Source organism: Chiloscyllium plagiosum, unplaced genomic scaffold (genome assembly GCF_037043375.1).
Source record: "Chiloscyllium plagiosum isolate Xiang-an unplaced genomic scaffold, Cpla_swu_hap1 HiC_scaffold_20, whole genome shotgun sequence".
Classification (NCBI taxonomy): Eukaryota; Metazoa; Chordata; class Chondrichthyes; order Orectolobiformes; family Hemiscylliidae; genus Chiloscyllium; species Chiloscyllium plagiosum.
This window is the reverse complement of record NW_028270158.1, coordinates 8,019,066-8,042,097: the sequence shown is the minus strand read 5'-3', so window position 1 is coordinate 8,042,097 and position 23,032 is coordinate 8,019,066. Positions and strand designations below refer to the sequence as shown.

Here is a 23,032-nt window from a genome sequence, read left to right as displayed (position 1 = left end):
AGTCAGGATGGTGAGTGGCTTGGAGGGGAACTTTTATATGGTGGTGTTCCCATGTATCTGCTGCTCTTGTCCTTCTAGATGGAAGTGGTTGTAGGTTTGGAAAGTGCTGTGTGAGGATCTTTGGTGAATTGTTGCAGTGCATCTTGTACATAGTACACACTGCTGCTACTGAGCGTCTGTGGTGGAGGGAGTGGATGATTGTGGGTGTGGCACCAATCAAGTGGGCTGCTTTGTCCCAGATGGTGTCAAGCTTCTTGAGTGTTGTTGGGGCTGCCCCCATCCAGGCAAGTGGGGAGTATTCCATCACACTCCTGCCTTACGCCTTGTAGATAGGTGAACAGGCTTTGGGGAGTCAGGAGGCAAGTTACTTGCAGCAGTATTCCTAGCTTCTGACCTGCTGTTTTAGCCAGTGTTTATGTGTTGAGTTCAGTTGAGTTTCTGGACAATAATAACCCCCAGGATGTTGCTCGTGCGGGAATTCAGTGATGGTAACACCATTGAATGAGAAAGGGTGGTGGTTAGATTGACTCTTATTCGTGATGGTCACAGCCTGGCATGTATGCGATGCAAATGTTACTTGCTACTTGTAAGCTCAAGCCTGGATATTGACAAGATCTTGTTCCACTTCCATAAAACAGACAGGTTTTATTCTGAATAAACACACCACAATCCTTTAACTAGGTCTTACCTCTAACAGAGTCTGATAAGATTGACTGCTATGAGATAGGACCGAATCTTCAAAAATAAAAAGAGTACACTTCATAGCTAAAAAGCTAATTCCCATTCAGACATGGCGGCAACGATTTTCAGTACAATGGGGAACGATTCCAGTGGCGAAAATGCCAGTAGGTACAGCATCCCCAGGTCCATTCCTGAATCCAGCATTGATTATTTTTGTAAAGATGGGACTGGGGACAGTCCACAGTTTGCTGGTACAGTACATAGTTTCCAGAGGTTAGGCTTTTAAATGAGGTCAAAGCAAGAGCAGGTCTGTTGTGTGTGCATTTATTTTGAATTGCCAGGGTACGTTTTTGGAGATATCCCTGCAGAACGATACCAAGACATTGGTGTAGGGGCTATTGAGCCATGGGGATGATTGGAGGCTTAGGCTGGCATAGGGCCTGAGATGTAGATCAGCATAGGGTGGCACAAAGATTTAAGGAGAAATAGACAGGAGATAAAAGCTGACCATGATTGCAGTAATGAGGGAGCATATCTTAGAAGGCTCTTCAAATGAGGCTATCTGGGTAGAGCTTAGAAATAAAAAAAGGGGCAATCGCTTTGCTGGGATTACACTACAGGCCTCCCCTCAGTCAGTGGGAGATAGAGAAGCAGCTATGTAAGCAAATCACAGATGAGAGGAATCAACTTTGCTAACATTAACTAGGATCACCTTAGTGTGGAAGGATTAGACAGGGTGGAATTTTTTTTTAAAGAGTCAGAGAAATACAGCACAGAAACAGACCCTCCAGTCCAACTCGCCCACACCAACCAGATATCCTAAATTAATCTAGTCCCATTTGCCAGCATTTGATTCATATCCCTCTAAAGTCTATGTATTCATATACCCTAGCTCCCACCCGGATTGAAAATCAGAAATGCAGGTGGCAATTTTTAAAGGTAATGTTGATGTATTTCTCCTGGCTTTGTGCATCCAACCTCAGAACAGGTATCGAGTAATTTTAAAAAATTAAATAATTCACACAAAAAATGCATTTCCACTTTCTATAAAATCACATGCATACATACCTGCCTTATTTGCTTTCAAAAGGACAGTGACGAGCATAATTTGCTTTTAAACAAGACAGAACAGTAACCAAAACCAGATGAATATTATACATCCACATGATTTATAGTTCAGATTTCATCTCACATACTTTATGGGAAAATATATTGCAAATGATGAAAACCACAGTTTCTCATACAACTTCCTGGTAGCGAACTTGAATTTCCATTCAGGAGATACAGACTGACATATCTGGTCAAATATCAGTGAAAATAAAATAAAACTTGCACTCTACACCAGAAGATAATATAAATCAGCTTCATCTGCTCTTCAGCAGCAAAATCAAAACTTTTTTTTTGTGGGTAAAAACACACATTATGGCTAACATGACATGATAAATGAAAGTGAGGACCGCAGATACTGGAGATCAGAGTCGAGAGTGTGGTACTGGAAAAGCACAGCAAGTCAGGCAGCATCTGAAGAGCAAGAGAATCAACTTTCCTGGCAAAAGCCCATCATCAGGAATGAGGCTGAGAGCCGAGAGGGTGGTGAGATAAGTGGAAGGGGGGGTGGGACTGGGAGATGGTGTGGGGGGGTGGGGGGGGGGAGGAGGAGGAGGAGATGCAGCTGAGTGCGCGATAGGTAAATGGAGATGGGGGTAATGGAGATTGATCAGAGAGGAGGGTGGAAAGGAAGGTGGATAGGTAGGACAGGTCATGAGGGTGGCGCTGAGTTGGAAGTTTGGAACTGGGATAAGGTGGTGGGAAGGAAAATGAGGATACTGATGAAATCCACATTGATGTCGTGGGGTTGGAAGGTTCTGAGGCGGACAATGAGGCATTTTTCCTCCAAGCGTTGGGTGGTTAGGGAGTGGCGATGGAGGCGGCTCAGGACCTGCATGCCCTTGGCAGAGTGGGAGGGGGAGTTGACATGTTCAGCCCACAGGGCAGTCCGATTGGTTGGTGCAGGTGCCCTGGAGATGTTCTTTGAAGCACCGTGCAAGTAGGCATCCTGTCTTCCCAATGTAGAGGAGACCACATCGGGAGTAATGGACACAGTAAATGACATGTGGAAGTGCAGGTTAAACTCTAATGAATGTGGAAGGCTTAGTGAATCTGGGGCCTTAGACAGAGGTGAGGGGGTGGGGGGGATAGTTTCAGGTTTTGCAATTCCTACAGTGGCAGGGGAGAGTGCCAGGAAGGGAGGGTGAGTTGGTGGGGGGCGCGAAGGGAATGGTCTTTCTGGAAAGCAGATAGGGGTGGGGAGAGAAATATATCTCTGGTAGTGGGGTCCATTTGTGGGTGGCGGGAATGGCGGAGCATGATACGGAGGTTGGTGGGGTGGAAGGTGAGGACCGGGGGGGTGGGGGGGGTTCTGTCCTTGTTGCGGTTGAAGGGGTGGTCCAAGGGCGGAGGTGCGGGAAGTGGATGAGATGCACTGGAAGGTATCATCAACCACATGGGAGGGGAAATTGCCATCTTTAAAGGAGGAGGCCATCTGGTGTATTCTATGGTGGAACTGGTCCTCCTGGGAGCAGATGCAGCAGAGGCAGAGGTATTGGGAATAAGGGATAGCGTTTTTATAGGAGGCAGGTTGGGAGGAGGTGTAGTCCAGGTAGCTGTGGGAGTCAGTGGGTTCATGGAAGATGTCAGTGTTGAGTCAGTCACCACTGAGGTATCTGACATAAGTATCTTCGGTTGCAAAGTAACAGTAACTGAATCTGGCAACATTCACTCAGTTACCAGGTTGAGAGCTATGCATTATTCCCAACCATGATATTTCTGTTTCATTTAATTTGTGCAGGTCATTACAAAGCACAACAAATAGAGCTTCGTTCATTATTACTTATGTACATGCATGGCACTGACAAAGACAGAAAAATACTGTAGCTGTGGTGAGAGGCACAGCACATTATTTGGAATTGAGAATGTGGCGCTGGAAAAGCACAGGTCAGGCAGCATCAGAGGAGCAGGAAAGTGTGTTTCGGGCAAAACCCCTTCATCAGGAATGAGGTTGGGAGCCTCGGGGGTGGTGAGATAAATAGGAAGGGGTTGGGGCTGGTGAGGTGGAGGTAGCTGAGAGTACAATAGATAGATGGAGGTGGGAGGTAATGGTGATAGGTCAGAGGGGAGGGTGGAGTGGATAGGTGGGAAGGAAGATGGACATGTGGGACAGGTCATGAGGGTGGTGCTGAGCAGCAAGGTGGCTTATCTAATTACTGTAGGTTTCTTTGAGCTTACAGATAGTATAGGGGATCTGGAATTGGAGAAAAGAAGCCAAACAAATGGATAGAGATTTTAAATGGCATGCACACAATGTCAATTATTTGTATTGCATTCAACCATACATTCTGAAAACATTTAACTAATGCTTACTAATTTCTGCAGATGTAATCCAATTATATAACATGCATGTCAATTTGCCAGATAAATACAATGAAAACATCTACAAAAATTTATATTTACAAAGTGTAGTTTCATATAACAGTTTATGAAGTAGCGGTTTCTCTGGTCATAACCTACTATTTAAGGGCCCAAAACATTTGTCAGGCAGGTGATTTGCATCAATTTTTAAAAAGAACCATTTAAATTTCTTGCAGGATTGCTGTTTTGACCATCTGCGGTTTTGCTTGAAAATTTATTCTTTTGTGGGATACAGATGTTGCTGACAAAGTCAGTGTTTGCTGTTCATCCTTTATTGAACTGATAGGCTTGCTTGTCCACTTTACAGGGTAGTTAAGAGTCAATCACAATCACATCGGACAGAGGAGCTGCCTCCTGATCAACACCTCTTCGTGGTCAGATGCGTTGACCCTGGCAAGTTACTGCTTCCAGAACTAGAACATCTAACGGTGAAGAACTGTCCCTACGATCTGCCACAGGAGTTTACTTCTAGTATCCTAATAGCAGTTTACATCCCACCCCATGTGGAAGTGAAGAGTGCACTTGATGAAATATGCACTGCAACAGTCTACCTAGAGACAGAATACTTTGAGGCATCGTTCATCATAGCCAGTGTTAATCAACCAGACCAATCTAAAAGAGTGTGCTATCAAGATACCATTTACACATCACCAATTCTACCAGAGACCTAGACCATTGCAACACAACCAAAGATGGCTACGACTTCAATCCCCACCTGCAGATCACGATGTGCTTCTTCTCCCAGCTTACAATTAGAAACTGAAGCGAGAGAATCTGTACAGGGAATCATACAGTGCTGGTCTGAGGTAATGGCCGAGCTCCAACATGAGTGCTTGGAATCAGTGAACTAGTCTGTATTCAAGAACTCAGCAGCCAACCTAAACGAGTATGCCATCACTGTGACGGAATTCATCACTAAGTGTTTAGAGGACTGTGTCCCAAAGAAGTTAATCTGAATGTTCCCTGACCAAAAACCATAAACGAACTGTAAGATCCACTCCCGACTGATGTCCAAGTCTGAGGCGTTCAAGTCAGGTGGTCCTGACCTATACCGGAAATCTAGGTACGATCTTCGCAAAGCCTTCAGGGACACCAAGAGCGAATACAAGACTAACCACACACATCAACTGTGGCAAGGCTTACATGAAATAATGGGATATAAAGTGAAGTCCAACAGAAGAACCGCTGACAAAAATGCATCCCTCCTCAATGAGTTCAATGTACTATGCTCATTTTGAATGGAAGGTCAGTGAAATGATGTCATCTGCCCTGACAGTTACCGCCACAGACATCAGATCAGCCTTCAGGGTGAATGCACAGAAAGCATCTGGCCTATATGGAGTCCCCAGCCATGGACTGAGATCCAGTGTTGACCAGCTAAAGGGAGTATTTCCTGACAACTTTAACTCCTCCTTACCATGATGTGAGGTTCCTACCTGCTTCAACAAGGCCACCATCATCCATCAGAGCCAAAGAAAAATCGGGCAACATGCCTTTATGACTACCACCCAGTGATCTTGACATCCATCATTATGAAGCACTTCGAAAGGTTAGTCGTGGTACGCATCAACTCCAGCCTCCCAGATTGCCTTGTCCCACTACAATTCGCCTACTGTCACAATAGGTCAATGGCAGTCACCATCTCCCAGGCCCTGCACTTATCCCTGGAACATCTGTATTACAAACCACACCTCCATCACACTTCTATTTATTCACTTTAGCTTCGCCGTGAACACCATAATTTCCAGCAAAACCCATCTCAAAACTGAGATCTTAGACTCTGCTTCGCCCTTGGCAATTGGATCTTTGACTTCCAGACTTGCAGATTACAATCAGTAAGGATAGGTCAATAACACCTCCTCCACAATTATTCTCAACACGATATACTCAGTCCCTTAATATACTCCTTATACACACGACTGCCTGCCAAGTTCAACTCTAACTCCATTTACAAATTTGTTCATGAAACCTCTGTAGTGGGTTGAACCTCAAACAAAGATGAGACAGAGTACAGGGAGGAGATAGACAGCATAGTGGCATGGTGTAAAGACAACAATCTCTCCCTCAATGGCAACAAAATGAAGGAGTGGTTGTTGACTTCAGAAAGCAGAGTGGAGGACAAACCCCCATCTGTACCAATGGCGCTGAGGTGGAGGTGGTCATGAGCTTCAAGTTCCGAGGAGTAATTATCACCAACAATCTATCCTGGTCTATCCATGTCGATATTACAGTTGAAGGAAATTTGGCACGTCTACAATGGCTCTTACCAATTTTTATAGATGCACCATAGAAAACATCCCATCTGGATGCATCATAACTTGGTATGCCAACTGTTCTCCCCAACACCATAATAAATTAGAGTTGTGAATGCAGCCCTTGAAAACCAGCCTCCCTCCCATTGATTCTGTCTACATTTCTCATTGCCTTGGGAAAGCAGTCAACATTATCAAAGACCCTTTCCACCCTGGTCATACTCTCTTTCACACTCGTACATGGGGCAGAAGGGACAAAAGTTTCAAAACATATACCAACAGATTTAAGAACTTCTTCCCTGCTGTTATCAATTTTTTGCACAGTCCTCTCATAAAACAGAATTGATCTTTCTCCGCACCTTCTCTGTAACACTACATTCTGTTATTACCCCGATCTATGTAAGGTATGATTTATCTTGTTAGCTCATAAAACAATACTTTGCACTCTCTCTATTGTTACAGTGCATGTAACAATAATAAATCAAAGCAAATTGCCATAGGTCTACATTCACATGTTGGCCAGACCAGATATGATCAGCAAATTTCCTTCCCTAAAGGAAAACGGAGACCAAAATACAAACATATGAAGAATTAGGAGCAGCTATAGGCCACTAGTAGGTACCTCAAGCCTTCTCCTGGCATTCAATAAAATCATGGCTGATTTAACTACTCCACATTTCTGTCTATTCCCTAAAACCTTTCATTGCTTTGCTTATCAAGCAACTATCTACCTCTGCCTTAAAGATGAATGTTGCCATTGCCATGTTGCTTTGCAATTGCAGATTTATACCATATTTCACGCTTACTAAGGAAGTGTTTTAAAGGAAGAAACTTCAAACGACTCATGAGCCCCTTATGAGAAAAACATTTTCCTTCCCTTTACCTTAAAATGAGAAACTCCTTACTTTAAAACAACAATTATAGATTCTGTCAAGAGGAAACATTCTTGTCACATGCATTCTGTCCTTTGGGTTCTTATGCTTCACCGAAATTGCCTCTTACTCTGTTAAATACCAATGGGATATAAGTTGAGCCTTCCAATCTTTATTCACAAGACAACCCAACAGTTCTAGTTATGGGTTTAGTAAACGCTGAACTAGGTCCAATGCAAGGTAAAAACTAGGCAAACACAATGACTGCAGATGCTGGAAACCAGAGTCTAGATTAGAGTGGTGCTGGAAAAGCACAGAAGTTCAGGCAGCATCCGAGGAGTAATCCTGATGAAGGGCTTTTGCCCGAAACGTCAATTTTACTGCTCCTCGGATGCTGCCTGAACTGCTGTGCTTTTCCAGCACCACTCAATCTAGACTATGTCCAATGCAATTACATTCTTCCTTAAATAATGAAACTAAAATGTACATAAATGAAGCATAATGTCCTTTTGTATTAAATTCCCCTCACAGTTAACATTTTATTAACTTTCCTAATTACTTGTTATAACTGCAGTCTGGCCATGTGTAATTTGTGCACTAGGTTATTCAGATCCCCCTACATCTTAGAGCTCTGCAGTCTCTCACCATTAGATAAAATACTTCTTTTACAATCTTCTTGTCAAAATGGACAATTTCACATTTTGACATTATTATCCATCTGCCAAAACTTTGCCCACGCTCAACATATCCATATATCTTTACATCTTCCAGATGTCCTCTTTATAATTTACTTTCCATCCTATGTTTGTGTCATGTGTAAATTTAGAAAATCATTATTCAATTTCTTCATCCAAGTCACTTACATAAATTGTAAAACGGAGGTCCAAACCGATCCCTATGATACAACATTCATTGCATCTTGCCAACCAGAAAGAAATATACATTTATGCAGACTGTTGATTTCCTAATAGCTCGTCAATTTTCTATGTTACCCCCACACCATGAGTTTTATTTAAAATGTTTTCTTACAACAATCAACGGTAGTTTCAGAGTCACCAATGACATTAATTGCAATTCCAAATTTATTCAAATTAAATTTCATCCAGTTGCCACAGTAGGATTTGAGCTCATCCCTACAACACTGGATTTCTAGTGATATGACCATCATCTTCCCCAAGAGTTGGAGGAAGTCGCTTATCCATTTAAATTTCACAAAATGGTGTCAGTTACTGTGGTGAAGTTCTTGACTACAAACAAGTTGTCTTGAGAATAATTAAAAATGATTACAATTAGAAGCAGATGGCATCACAGTCGTGTGAAATGTTGAAACGTGGAAACAAGGTGATATGGGATGTAGAAAGTGGGTGAAGGGAGGAAAGGCAATGAGTTTCAAGGAACCAGAATGCAATGGTTCAACCAACAAATATCAGGAAGAGTGGAAGTAAAGTGGACAAGAATGAGCATATTACTGGAGAAATAAAGGATGGAAGAGGAGACACGAGGCCAGGAGAGATCAAGTGATATGAATGCAGCCAAAATCATTGCCCATCCACTATTGGAAATATTAGAAAGCACAACAACAGGAATGAGAAATATAAGATAATAACCTTATTTCCCTAGTTTTTCTTTTTTTTTTAAAAGCAAAAAATAATGGCGAGCATCACGGTAGCTATAACACATGACCGATTCAATTTAACTAAAGACTTAAGAGTATAAGGAATCATAAACCTGACACTAAGAACTGACTCGTAAAGTTAGTAAATGGATTCACATTCTAGTGTCACTGAAAACTTCATGACGTGGAGGTGTTGGTGTTGGACTGGGGTGGACAAAATCTCCTCGCCTCTTGCTTGCCTGGCACAGCTGTAATCATTCTTTTTTTGCAAATTGCTGTTGTACATTAATTTGACACTGTTAGCTTTAGTTGAGAAGAGCCTGAAATCAAACCAGTAACTCAATTCACTTATTAGTTATTCTGGGTTTGTTATATTCATGTTTTCAACAACTTTGTCGGGCATTTTCCCTGCTGACACCTCAAAAGCTTTCTGCTTCAGATTTCTTCTCACTGACTTCTAAGTAACTCAAGACTGGTCTTCAGCTTTGATTGCTTAGACACTGCTACTAACAATTTATTTCTGAACAAACTCTTGTGCGCAGTCACTCTGGTTTCATAGAAGTTCATAGAATCCCTACAGTGTGGAAACAAGCCATTTGGCCCAACAAGTCCACGCCGAACCTCCAAAAGAATAACCTATTCAGACCCATTCCCCTACCCAATTACTCTACATTGGCCCTGACTAATGCACCTACACATCCCTTAACACTATGGCCAATTTAGCATGGCCAATTCACCTAACCTACAAATCTTTGGACTGTGGGAGGAAACCGGAACAAACCCACACAGACACGGGGAGAATGTGCAAACTCCACACAGTCGCCCAAGCCTAGAATCGAACCAGAGTCCTTGGTGCTGAGAGGCAGCAGTGCTAACCACTGAGCCACCATGCAAACACCTGAGTAATTATCACATGATATCTTGGAAATGCTATTTTAAACCCACAGTTCAAAAATTACTGTCTAACCTTTCTTAAAAAAAGTTATACTTTCACAAACCTGAAAACTAAAATCCATTTCACCCACTTTAGAATCTGACTTCCCAAATTAAAATAAAACAATGACCCTTCATTACAGTAGGACCTCAGAGTGAAAACGTGATGTTTTACAAAACAGTACTTTTCATGGGTAATTTCCATCCCTACCAATTTCCATCCCTACAGCAGATTTACTCAAAAAAAACTAAATATAGACAGATGTGTACTTCAGACCCACAGATGTTTTTACTGCTCAAATAAACTTTTATAACATTGAAAACTATAGATTAAGTATCTTTACTAAGGTACAATGTACAAACATGAGTCTTCTGGTGCACAGCCCGCGTCCCTACCGCACAGCCCAGAAGCTTTAAGCTGAAGTTGCACTTTAATAACGGCCAAGGAAAATGCACTCAGAATGCAGCCAAAAACACAGAATATAGAACAGTAGAGGCCCTTTGGCCCTCTATGTTGTGCCAACCTTTTATCCTACTCTAAGATCAAACTAACCTACATACCCTTCATTGTTCTAACTTCCACGTGCCTATCCAAAAGTTGCTTAAATGTGTCTAATGCATCTGACTCTACCACCAGTGCTGGCAGTGCATTCCACGCAGTCACCACACTGTGTAAAAGAACCCACCTCTGACATCTCCCCTAAACCTTCCTCCAATTACCTTAAAATTGTGCTCTCGTGATAGGCATTTCTGCCCTGGGAAAACATTTCTGGCTATCTACTCCATGCCCCTCATCATCTTGTACACCTTTATCAAGTCATCTCTCATCCTTCTTCATTCCATTGAGAAAAGCCCTAGCTCCCTCAACCTTTCTTCATAAGACATGCCCTCCAGTTCAGGCAGCATCCTGCTAAATCTCCTCTGAACCCTCTCTACAACTTTCACATCCTTCCGATAATGAGGTGACCAGAACTGAACACAATATTCCAAGTGTGGTCTAACCAGGGCTTTATAGAGCAGCCGCATAACCTCACGGCTCTAAAACTCAATTCCCCTGTTAATGAAAGCCAACATGCCATATGCTTTCTTAACAACCCTATCAACTTGGGTGGCAACTTTATGGGATCTTTGGATATGGACCCCAAGATCCCACTGTTCCTCCACACTGCCAAGAACCCTGCCTTTAACCTTGTAACCTGCATTCAAATTTGACCTTTTCCAAGTTGATCTCCATCTGCCACTTCTCTGTACAGCTCTGCATCCTGTCAATGACCCGTTGCAACCTACAACAGCCGTCCACACCACCTTTAAGTCTAACAATATTCATGTCATCAGCAAACTTACTAACCCACTCTTCCACTTCCTCATCCAAGTCATTTATAAAAATTACAAACAGCAGAGGTGCCAAAACAGATCCCTGCAGAACACCACTGATCACCGAGCTTCAGGCTCAGTACTTTCCATCTACTACCATCCTCCGAAATCCATGGGCCAACTAATTCTCTATCTAGACAGTCAAATTTCCCTGTATCCCATGCCGCCTTACTTTCTGAATGAGCCTACCATTGGGAATCTTATCAAAGTCTTGCTGAAAACCATATACACAACATCCACTGCTCTATCATCAATGTGTTTTGTCACATCCTCAAAGCATTCAATAATGCGGCATGACCTGCCCCTCACTAAGTCATGTTGATTATCTCTAATCAAGCTCTGCTTTTCCAAATAATCATAAATCCTGTCTCTCAGAATCCTCTCCAATAATTTGCCCATTGACGTAAGACTGACTGGTCTGTAATTCCCAGGGCTATCCCTATTCCTTTTCTTGAACAAGGGAAAAATATTTGCCAACCTCCAATCATCTGGTACTACACCAGTGGACATGAAGACGCAAAGATCACCACCAAAGATGCAGCAATCTCTTTGGAGGTTCCAATCAATATTAGGGAAGTTGAAGTCACCCATGACAACAACCCTATTACTTCTGCACATTTCTAAATCTGCCTCCCAATCTCCTATTGGGGTGTCTATAGAAAACTGCTAATAAAATGATTGTTCCTTCCCGTTTCTGACTTCCACCCATAATGACTCAGTAGACAAACCCTCCTCAATGACCTCCCTTTCTGCAGCTGTTATACTATCCCCAGTTAGAATGCCACTCATCATCCTCTTACCTCCCTCCCTATTCCTTTTGAAGCATCTAAACCTCAGAACATCCAACAACCATTCCTGTCCCTATGATATCTGAGTCTCCGTAATGACTACAACATTGATACCCAGTACTTGGAGCGACAACTTGTAAATCCTTTCAACATACACCAATGACAGGCATTAAGAATGGGAGTGATTGCTGGTCAGTCATATGGTGAAAAGGAATTGGAGGCTCAACCATTATTATCTATAGTTCTAGGCTACAACGGACAGATAAGAATAAGTTGCTACTGCAATGCAAACTCCTTGCTCACCCAGTTGGCTGATGGGCAGTGTGGATCAACTTGCTACCAATAGCATGGGGTTCAATCCTTGTTCCAGCTGGAGTCAATTTGGGTCCAGCCACCTTGCTTCACCCGTGGAGGTCGTGGCATTTTAGGTTGTACAATGTTGTGAGGCAGAGTGGAAGAAGAGTGTACAAGTTTGGGGAAAAATACTTAAAATTTGTTCATTCCTCTAGTATTTGAGAGACCTTGTAATGCACAACTTGGTTGCTGTAGCTACCTATAAGACATTGACAGTATTTTTAAAAATGTTACATTTTTAGACAATCACTTTGGGATATGATGATGTGAAAGGCACCAATGAAGGCAATTTTTCCTCTATTCTTCCAGTTGGCAACTGTAGAATGCTGAAATTGGAGAATGTTGAAATCTTAGAATAAAACTTTAAACTAGACAAAATTTACAAGAATTTATTTTATTAAATCACACACAAAATTAATGAAACAAGAGATGAACTGGTTCATATTGATGCGCATGAGTACAGCTTATTGTTTCTTCTGTTGAGTCAGTGCAGCTGCTTCAGCATTCATGTTCACCACTAAAAAGGAAATCATGTCATTTTCCTGTGGTTAGAGCCAACATATCAACTGAGGTTATGGTCTGAAGGATGTTTTTAAAACTTTGGCAAACTGCACTGGATAATTTAGTTTAGCTCTTACAAATGTACTTCAAAAAAATCTTCAGTTAGCATACCCCTATAAATATTAAGGTTTATAAGATGTTTATGCAAGATGGTTAATACATGCTGTTATTACATACATCAAATTTCAAAAGTAACTTTGAATTCTTGACTTTATCTTTAGGCTGTTCCAGCACTTTTGAAGGCTTGGTGTGGCTTTTAAAATTATATTATTGTGAGGTATACATTTAACAGGCTATCCCAAGTGCAATGCAAACCAAATACAACAACACACTCTTAAGCATAGTGGCCCTGGTTGGATCCCAGATGTTTTAAATGGCAGATGTAAGTTGAAGAAACTGTACCTCAAAATAAGGAATGCTCTTCTAGGTTTTACAAACATCACAACCATTATAAAAATGTTATTTCAACTCTTTTTTTTAAAGTTGTATTGATTAAGGATATGTTATGATCCCAGCAGATGTGGTGATACCAGACAAGTCAGATCCCAGAGCAAAATCTGGCTTGAGAGCCTTCCTTTACTCTTTAATTTCTTCCTAAACTGATGAGATGACAAGGCTTTCCATTCAGCAAATTTCTGCACATTCAATACCCCTCCACCCTCCAGGATAATTTACTATTCCTTACTGAACTTGAAGAAAAGCTCAGAGTTTTTTTCAGCCCTGCTTTCTTGAGCTCAGATGGCATGGAGACTGCCAAAACTAAATTGCCTTTAGGTAGCATAGATTTTTTTTCTCTTTCAACTGGATCTGCTTCTGGGCTTTTGCCATCTGTCTCTCTCCAGCCCATAAAACCTCAGCTTAGTAAACACTTCCAGCTACAAAGCGGATTCATTCCTCCCATCGACCAACCAGTTTGTATCCACCATCTGTGTTCAGTTATCACTACCTCACCATTCTGCCCATCTCCCCTCCCAAAATCCTCCTCCCTCCTTTTATCTGCAGCTCCTCTACACCCACCTCCAGTCCTGAAGAAGGGTTATACCTAAAATGTTAACTTCTCCACCTCCTGATGCTGCCTGGCTTGCTGTGTTCTCCCAGCCTCCTGCCTGTCCACTCTGGATTCCAGCATCTGCAGTTTTATGTAAGCAAATCAGAGAGATGGAAGAGGAATCAACTTTTCTAACATTAACTGGGATCACCTTAGTGTGAAAGGATTAGACAGGGTGGAATTTTTAGAGTCAGAGAGATACACAGCACAGAAACAGACCCTTCAGTCCAATTTGTCCATGCCAACCAAATATCCTAAATTAATCTAGTCACATTTGCCAGCATTTGGCCCATATCCATTAAACCCTACCTATTCATATACCCATCCAAATGCCTTTTAAATGAACCCTTTCAAGTTTCAAACATCCTTCCTACAGTATGGAGATCAGAATTGCATGCAGTATTCCAATAGTGGCCTAATCAATGTCCTATACAGCTGCAACATGACCTCCCAACTCCTATACTGAATGCACTGGCCAATAAAGGCAAGCATACCAAATGCCTTTTTCACTATCCTATTTACTTGGGACTCCACTTTCAAGGAACTATGAACCTGTGCTCCAAGGTCTTTGCTCAGCAGCACTCCCCAGGACCTTACCATGCAGTACACAAGTCCTGCCTTGATTTGCCTTTCCAAAACACAGCACCTCAATTTAAAGTGCATCCAGAAGAACTTTTTGTGCCAGTACGTATATAGTCCTACTAGAGAAAGGGCAGTACTAGACCTGATCCTGGGAAATGAAGCTGGTCAAATGGATGAACTGTCAGTGGGTGAGCATTTTGGGGATAGTGGCCATAACACACTGTTTCAATGTCATTATGGAAAGTGATAAGAATAGTGCAGAGGTTGAGTGTCTAAATTGGGGAAAGACTAATTTCAAAATCATTAGATAGGATCGTGCAAATATAGACTGGGAGCAGTTACTTGCAGGCAAGTCTACATTCCTAAAGTGGTTGTCCATTAAAAGTAGTTTAGTGAGTGTTCAGGGCTAGTGTGTTCCTCTAGGAGTGAAGGGCAAGGGCAGCAAGTCCAGAGAACCTAGAAGACAAGGGATATTGAAAACTTGATAAAGAAAATTAAAGCATTATTAGTTACAGAGCATTAAAAGCAAGGGACGCCCTTCAGATGTATAGAGTATGTTGGGAGGGGGATGTGCTTAAAATAATAAATTAGTAAGGTAAAGAGGGGCTACAAAATATCTTTGACTGATATGATTAAGGAAAACCCCAAGGCATTTTATATTAAGAGCAAGAGGATTACCAGGGAAAGAGTTGGGCTTATTAGAGACCAAGACAGCAAACTGTGCATAGTGCCAGAGGATATGGGGTGAGGTCTTAACTAAATATTTCTCATCTGTATTCACAAAGGAGAAAGACATTGTTGCTGGAGATTTCACTTGTGATGATGAGGTTCTTGAACATGTTATAATTAATAAGGAGATGGTAGAAGATGTTTAACAGGCGTAAAAGGTGTATCAATCTCCAGGGCCTGATCAGAATTATCTCATTGGAGGCAAGGTAGGAGATTGATGGTGTCCTGGCAGAGATATTTAATTCTTCGCTGTCCAGAAGTGAAGTGTAAAGAACTGCAAAATAGCTTGTGTGTGTTTTTTTGTTCTTGAAGGGCAATACAAATGGGCCAGGTAATTACAGAGCAGTTAGTGTGACATCAGTGGTAGAGAAAGTATTAGAAAAAAAAATTCTGAGGGACAGGATTAAATCAACACTTGGAAAGGCAGGGATTGATCAAGGACAGCCAGCAAGATTTGTTGGAAGGACGTGGGTGGTTCATGTATGGAATTAACTTCCTGAGAAAGTGGTGGATGTGGATGCAATTACAATGTTTAAAACACATTTGGTAGATAATTGAATAGGAAAGGCTCGGAGGGATATGGGCCAGGAGCAGGCAGGTAGGACTAGTTTGTTTTGGGATTATGTTCGGCATGTACCGGTTGGACGAAGGGTCTGTTTCCATGCTGTATGACTCTAGGGCATCATGGCTGACTGATTTAATTGAGTTTTTTGAAAAGATGGCTAAATATATTGATGAGGGAAATACAATTGATGTAATTTATATGGGCTTCAACAATACCTTTGACCAGGTCCGACATGAAAGGCTGGTCCAAAATGTAAGAAACCATGGGACCAAAGACAAGTTGGCAAACTGAATCCAACATTGGCCTGCAAATAGGAGGCAGAGTGATAGGAAGGGCTGTTTTTGTGATTAGAAGCCTGTGACCAGCAGTGTACCACAGGAATTGCTGCTAAGCTGTTATGTATATTAACAAAGTGGATGTGAATGTAGAAGGTATAATTAGTAAGTTTGCAGATGACGTAAAAACTGGTGGCATTGATAGTGAGGAAGATGGTCTCAGGCTATGCAGTCTGATAGTTCTAGGTGCAAAGGAGTTCCTAGGTACAAAGGGACCTTGGTGGACATGTCTATAGATCTCTGAAGGTGTCAGCATAGATGGTTAGGGTGGTGAAGGAAGATTACAGGATCCTTTTGTGCTCATTATCAAACACATGGAATAAGGAACAGGGAAGTCTTGTTGCTAATTTATAGAGCATTGGTTAGGACACAGATGGAATACTGTGTGCAGTTCTGGTCACTATACTATCGGAAGGACATGGTTGCACCTGAGATATTGCCTGAGATGTAAAATCGCACTTATTAGGTGAGACTGGTTAGGCTGGAATTGTTTTCCCTACTGCAAAGGCGGCTGAGGAGAGATCTGATTGAGGTATCGAAAATTGAGAGGTATAGATAGTGTAGATCATGGGAATCTTTTCCCCATGGCAGACATGTCTAAAGTCAGAGGGCATATGTTTCAGGTAAGGAGTACGTAGCTGAAAGAGGATATGAGGAAAACACTTTTCACCCAGTGGGTGGCAGGAGTGTGGAATGCTTTGCCTGAGAAGATAATGAATTCAGGTACTCTCACAACCTTTAAAAAGGATATGGACAAGCACTTAAAATGCCAGGTCATAGTAGTCTATGAACCAAGTACAGCTAAATGGGATTACTATAGTTTGGTACGTGTAGGTAGGCATAGACGTGGCAGGCCAAAGGGCCTGTTTCTATGCTGTATAACTCTGACTATTGAATTTTTTTTAAAATATAGAATCAAATTATGACAAGCTTAGCCATTATGCCATAAAGGAAATCCTTCCATTGCTATTTACATCAACCTAGTATTCTCCAGATACTTAGCTGTAGCATGTGAATGGACATGGGGCATCTAAATGGGGTGGACATGGTGGCTCAGTAGTTAGCACTGCTGCTTCACAGAGCCAGGGACCCAGGTTCAATTCCAGCCTCGGGCGACTGTGTGGAGTTTGCATATTCTCCCCATGTCTGCATGGGTTTCCTCCAGCTGCTCCAGTTTCCTCCCACAATCCAAAGATGTGCGGGTTAGGTGAATTGGTCATGCTAAATTGCCCATAATGTTCAGGGATTGTAGATTAGGTGCATTAGTTAGTGGTAAATAGAGGATAATAGAGTAGAGGAATGACTTTGGGTGAATTACTCTTTAGACGGTCGGTGTGAAATGTTTGGGCCAAATGGCCTGTTTCCACACTGTAGGGATTCTATGATGATTCTAAATACAGTGAAACAATGGGGAAACATTTTGGTGCCAGCGCTCAAATTTGTGCTAGCAATAGATTTAAAAATAAGATAAAAGACAATCTTGTTGATATAATTCCACTGCTAGAATTGCAATAGATTTGACATCATGTTTAACCAATTTCACAGATGCGATTATCTTGCACCATTCTTACAGAACACATGGTTAAAGAACAAAAATGTATATGATGTTTTCTCACATCTTTAGGATGTCCCAAAGGCTTTCATAGTCAATGAATTACTTGTGAAATGCAGCCATCCATATTTTATAACTAATACTATTGCCACAGGGAAGATCTCACAATTGGCAAATGAATGGATGATCAGGTAACATTCTTTTTGACAGTATTGGTTAAGGAAGAGCCATCAACCATACTTTTACAGTCATGTACCACAGTTCTTTCACATTCACTTAAGCACTTTATCAGACTGATGGCACCTTTAACAATGCACAAATTTCTCATTAGGTTTACATTTGGAAACAATGTATGTGCTCAAGTTTGTAGCTTATAGAATAAGATTTTACAGTGATTCTTACATTTCTCTGAACACCAGTGTTGTATCTTGCAGGACATAACTGACCAGAGTTAAATTATTTATAAAAATAGGAGCTGGAGTCAGTCATTTGGCCCTTTCAGCCTGTTCTAACATTCAAAAATGATCATCCAACTCAGAAAACCTGTTCCTGTTTTCTCCCCATATTCCTAGATCTCGTTAGCTCAGAGAACCATACCATTTCTTGAAAATTTTCAACATTGTGGCCTCAATGGTTTCCTCTAAGATATGGGAGCAGAACTGGCCATTTGGCACATCAAGACTGCTCCACCACTTCTTCTGGTAGCTCATTCCATACACACACCATCCTCTGTGAAAACGTTGCCCCTTAGGTCCCTTTTATCTCTTTCCCCTCACCTAAACTAATGCCCTCTAGTTTTGGACTCCTCTATCACGGGGAAAATACCTTGTTTATTTACCCTATACATGGCCCTCAAGATTTTAAAAACTTTTATAAAGTCACCCCTCAGCCTCTTATGCTCCAGGGAAACATCACCCCAGCTTATTCAGCCTCTCCTTATAGCTAAACCCTTCCAACGCTGACAACATCTTTGTAAATCTTTTCTGAACCCTTTCAAGTTTCACAACATCCTTCTGACAGGAAAGAGACCAGAATTGCAAACAATATTCCAAAAGTGGCCTAACCAATGTCCTGTACAACCGCAACATGACCTCCCAACTCCTATACTCAATGCACTGACCAATAAAAGCATACCAAATATCATCTTCACTGTCCTTTCTACCAGAGACTCCACTTTCAAGGAGTTATGAACCTGCACTCCAAGGTCTCTTTGTTCAGCAACACTCCCCAGGAACTTACCATTAAGTGTATAAGTCTTGCTCTGATTTGCTTTTCCAAAATGCAGCACCTCTCATTTATCTAAATTAAAATCCATCTGCCATTCCTCAGCCCATTGGCCCATCTGATCAAGATCCCGTTGTACTCTGAAGTAACCTTCTTTGCTGTCCACTCCACCTCCAATTTTGGTGTCATCTAAAAACCCAACTATACCTCATGTTCACATCCAAATCATTTATATAAATGACAAAAAGCAGTGGACAGGACCTCCCAACTCCTATACTCAATGCACTGTCTCCATCCTTGTGGCACACCTGGTCACAGGCCTCCAGTCTGAAAAGCAACCCTCCACTGCCATGTTCTATCTTCTACCTTCGAGCCAGTTCTATATCCAAATGGCTAGTTCTCCCTGTATTCTACGTGATCTAATCTTGCTAGATAGTCTACCATGAGGAACATTTTCAAATCATATTGAAGCTTCGACATCCTCCTCATTACATACCCTACCACCCAGCCTTGTGTCATCTGTAGACTTGGAAATGTTTGGTTTGATTTGATTTGATTACTGTCACATGTACCTACATACAGTGAAAAGCTTTGCTTCTGAGCAGTACAGGCAGATCAGAGAGAGCAAGGACATATAGACTGACGCTTAGTTTCCCCAACTAAATGACTGATCCCTGCAGTACCCCATTAGTCACTGCCTGCCTGCCTCTCAGAAAAAGACCTGTTCATTTCGATCTTTGTTTCGTGTCTGCCAACCAGTTCTCAATCCATTTCCATGCACGACCTCCAATCCCATGTGCTTTCATTTTGCATGCTAATTTCTTATGTGGAATCTTATCGAAGGCCTTCTGAAAATCTAAGAAAACCACATTCACCGGCTTCCCTTTGTCCACTCAACTAGTTGCATCCTCAAAATATTTCAGATTTGTCAAGTACAACAGCCCTTTCATAAAGCTGATTCTGACCCATTCTATCACCATCATCCATGTACTTCTCTATTATATCTGTTAGGGAAACTAACACCATTTCCCTAGAAATACTATTTTAATTCCTCCTTCTCATTAGACCTTGTGTTCTCCCATATTTCCAGGTGTTATTTGTATCTTCCTTTGTGAAGACAGATCAATGTTCTGGATGTAGGTTTGCTTGCTGAGCTGGAAGGTTCGTTTTCAGATGTTTCATCACCATACTAGGTAACATCTTCAGTGTGCCTCCAAATGAAGCACTGGTGGTGTAGTCCGCTTTCTATTTATACATTTGATTTTCCTAGGGTTGGTGATGTAATTTCCTGTTGTGACATCATATCCTGTGGTGACATCATTTCCTGTTCTTTTTCTCAGGGGGTGGTAAATGGGATCCAAGTTAATGTGTTTGTTGATAGAGCTCCGGTTGGAATGTCATTTATAAATCATTTACAAAATACCTTGCAAGAACTGTAACAAGCACTATATTGGACAAACAGGCAGAAAACTAGACACCAGGATACATGAACATCAGCTAACCGCAAAACCATATGACCCACTCTCACAAGTATCCTCACATACAGATGAGACAGGACACCATAGCTCCTTGAATGTGGAGTCACAGGTAGATAGGATAGTGAAGGCAGCATTTAGTAAGCATTCCTTTATTGATCAGAGTATTGAGTACAGGAGTTGGAAGATCATGTTGTGGCTGTACAGGACATTGGTTAGGCCACTGTTGGAATATTGCGTGCAATTCTGGTCTCCTTCCTATCGGAAGGATGTTGTGAAACTTGAAAGGATTCAGAAAAGATTTACAAGGATGTCGTCAGGGTTGGAGGATTTGAGCTATAGGAAGAGGCTGAACAGGCTGGGGCTGTTTTCCCTGGAGGGTCGGAGGCTGAGGGGTGACCTTATAGAGGTTTACAAAATTATGAGGGGCATGGATAGGGTAAATAGGCAAAGTCTTTTCCCTGGGGTCAGGGAGTCTAGAACTAGAGGGCATAGGTTTAGGGTGAAAGGGGAAAGATATAAAAAAGACCTAAGGGGCAACCTTTTCACGCAGAGAGTGGTACATGTATGGAATGAGCTACCAGAGGAAGTGGTGGAGGCTGGTACAATTGCAACATTTAAAAAGCATTTCGATGGGTATATGAATAGGAAGGGTTTGGAAGGATATGGGCCGGATGCTGGCAGGTGGGACTAGATTGGGGTTTCGATATCTGGTCGGCATGGACGGGTTGGATTGAAGGGTCTGTTTCCATGCTGTACATCTCTATGACTATGACTGGGACAACACATCCATCCTAGCACAAGCCAAACAGAAACACACACAAGAATTCCTAGAAGCTTGACATTCCAACCGGAACTCTATCAAACACACTGACTTGGATCCCATTTACCACCCCATGAGAAAAAAACAGGAAATGACATCACCACAGGAAATTACAGCACCAACTCTTGGAAACTCAAACATACAAGTAAAAAGTGGGCTACACCACCAGTGCTTCATTTGGAGGCTCACTGAAGGTGTTACCTAGTATGGTGACCAAACGTTTAAAAATGAACTTTCCAGCTCAGCCAACAAACCTACATCCAGACCTCAACCTGAGCTACAAGTCTTCTCAAAACTCGCTAACAGATTAATGTACTTAACTGGTCTGCCATCTCTTTGTTCCCTATTATAAATTCCCATTTCGAAATGTAGGGGACCTATATTCATCTTTACTAATCTTTTTCTCTTCATGTACTTATTGGAAGCTTTTATAACCAGTTTCTATGTCCCCTGCCAAGTTATTCTCAAACTCTATTTTCTCCCTCATAATCTGACTCTGTTTCCATTCGTTGGAATTAAACTGGTTCCAGTCCTCTGATCTGTTGTTTCTTTTGGCCAATTTGCATTCTTTTTTTGGATTTAATATTAACCTAAAATTCCCTTGGTCTGACCACTCTCTCATTTTATCTTTATGTCAGACTGGATTAGAATTAGATGAAATAGTATTAATAGCCTGAGATTTTGCTTAATTATTAATTATCAAATAAAAACACTTGTTTACCATTAAAAAAATTGAATGAGTTTAGTTGATCTGTCACAGGCTAGATTATTCATGGATAAATAGTCCTCAAACTACGTGGCCTTTTCTCGATATGTATTTCATAATATTTTGTTTCATAAATCTTACATTTTTGCAAGCCTGACAGCAATAATTTAAATATGGCAGTTGATTGAAATTGATTATCTTATGCTTTATTTTAAAAAAAGAACATAATTTGATCTCTATCTGTCTGCTCATGAAAAGCAAAGCACCAAGTATCAATGGTCTGGAAGATTAATTGGAAATAGCCAATTTTAACTAGAAGCCCAGTCACTATGGACAATTTTTACTGGGGAGATAGTGTAAAATGACATGTATCTGTTGTTAGGCCTCCCACTGTTTTCTCGATTTTCCCTTTGAAAATCAAGAAAAATATTAATGGGTAGTCAGAATGATAGACAATATTATACAACCACCAAAAAACTTAAAATGATCTCCAATGAAGCTGCTGAAGATGAAATATTTGGAGAAAAAAAATAAACTACTGAATTATTTTCAGTCTTGCTGGTGAAAATGTTTTCAGTCAAGAGGTGTGGGTGAATGAGTTGTAACAAAAGATGACTCGTTTTGCTTGGACACTCTCACCATATTTACAGAAGAGTCTTGAAAATTCCTCACTATAAGACTTCGCTTCTGTCAAGTTGACCTACTGACCTAAAATGCCTCTTTCTTAAACAAATAGGATGAAAACTGTCTGGGATGGTTTCCTGTCATTAATACAAAGCTTGTGGTTATGACTCATTCATAGAGTCAGAGTCCTACAGCACGGAGACAGACCCTTTGGCCCAAACTGGTCCATGCTGACAAAACGTCCACCTACGCTAACCCCATTTCCCTACACTTGGCCAACATCCTTCAAATACTGTCCTATCTATGTTTTTTCCAAATGCCTTTTAAATGTTGTTAATGTACCCGCCTCAATTCAGTTAATTTTAAAACACAAACTACATATTAAGATACCAAATTTGATCAAACACAAACCTATATATTGCTATAGATGTCACAGTATCTTGGAACATCAGGAGAGGCACAAGATATTTC

The 23,032-nt window shown here is 41.4% G+C and overlaps 1 protein-coding gene across 7 annotated transcripts in view; it reads right to left on the bottom strand.

The window, feature by feature from the left end:
- mrtfba (myocardin related transcription factor Ba) overlaps nucleotides 1–23,032 on the bottom strand; it is a 240,623-nt gene that overhangs the window by 154,400 nt on the left and 63,191 nt on the right. The gene's annotated exons all lie outside the window — the stretch shown is intronic.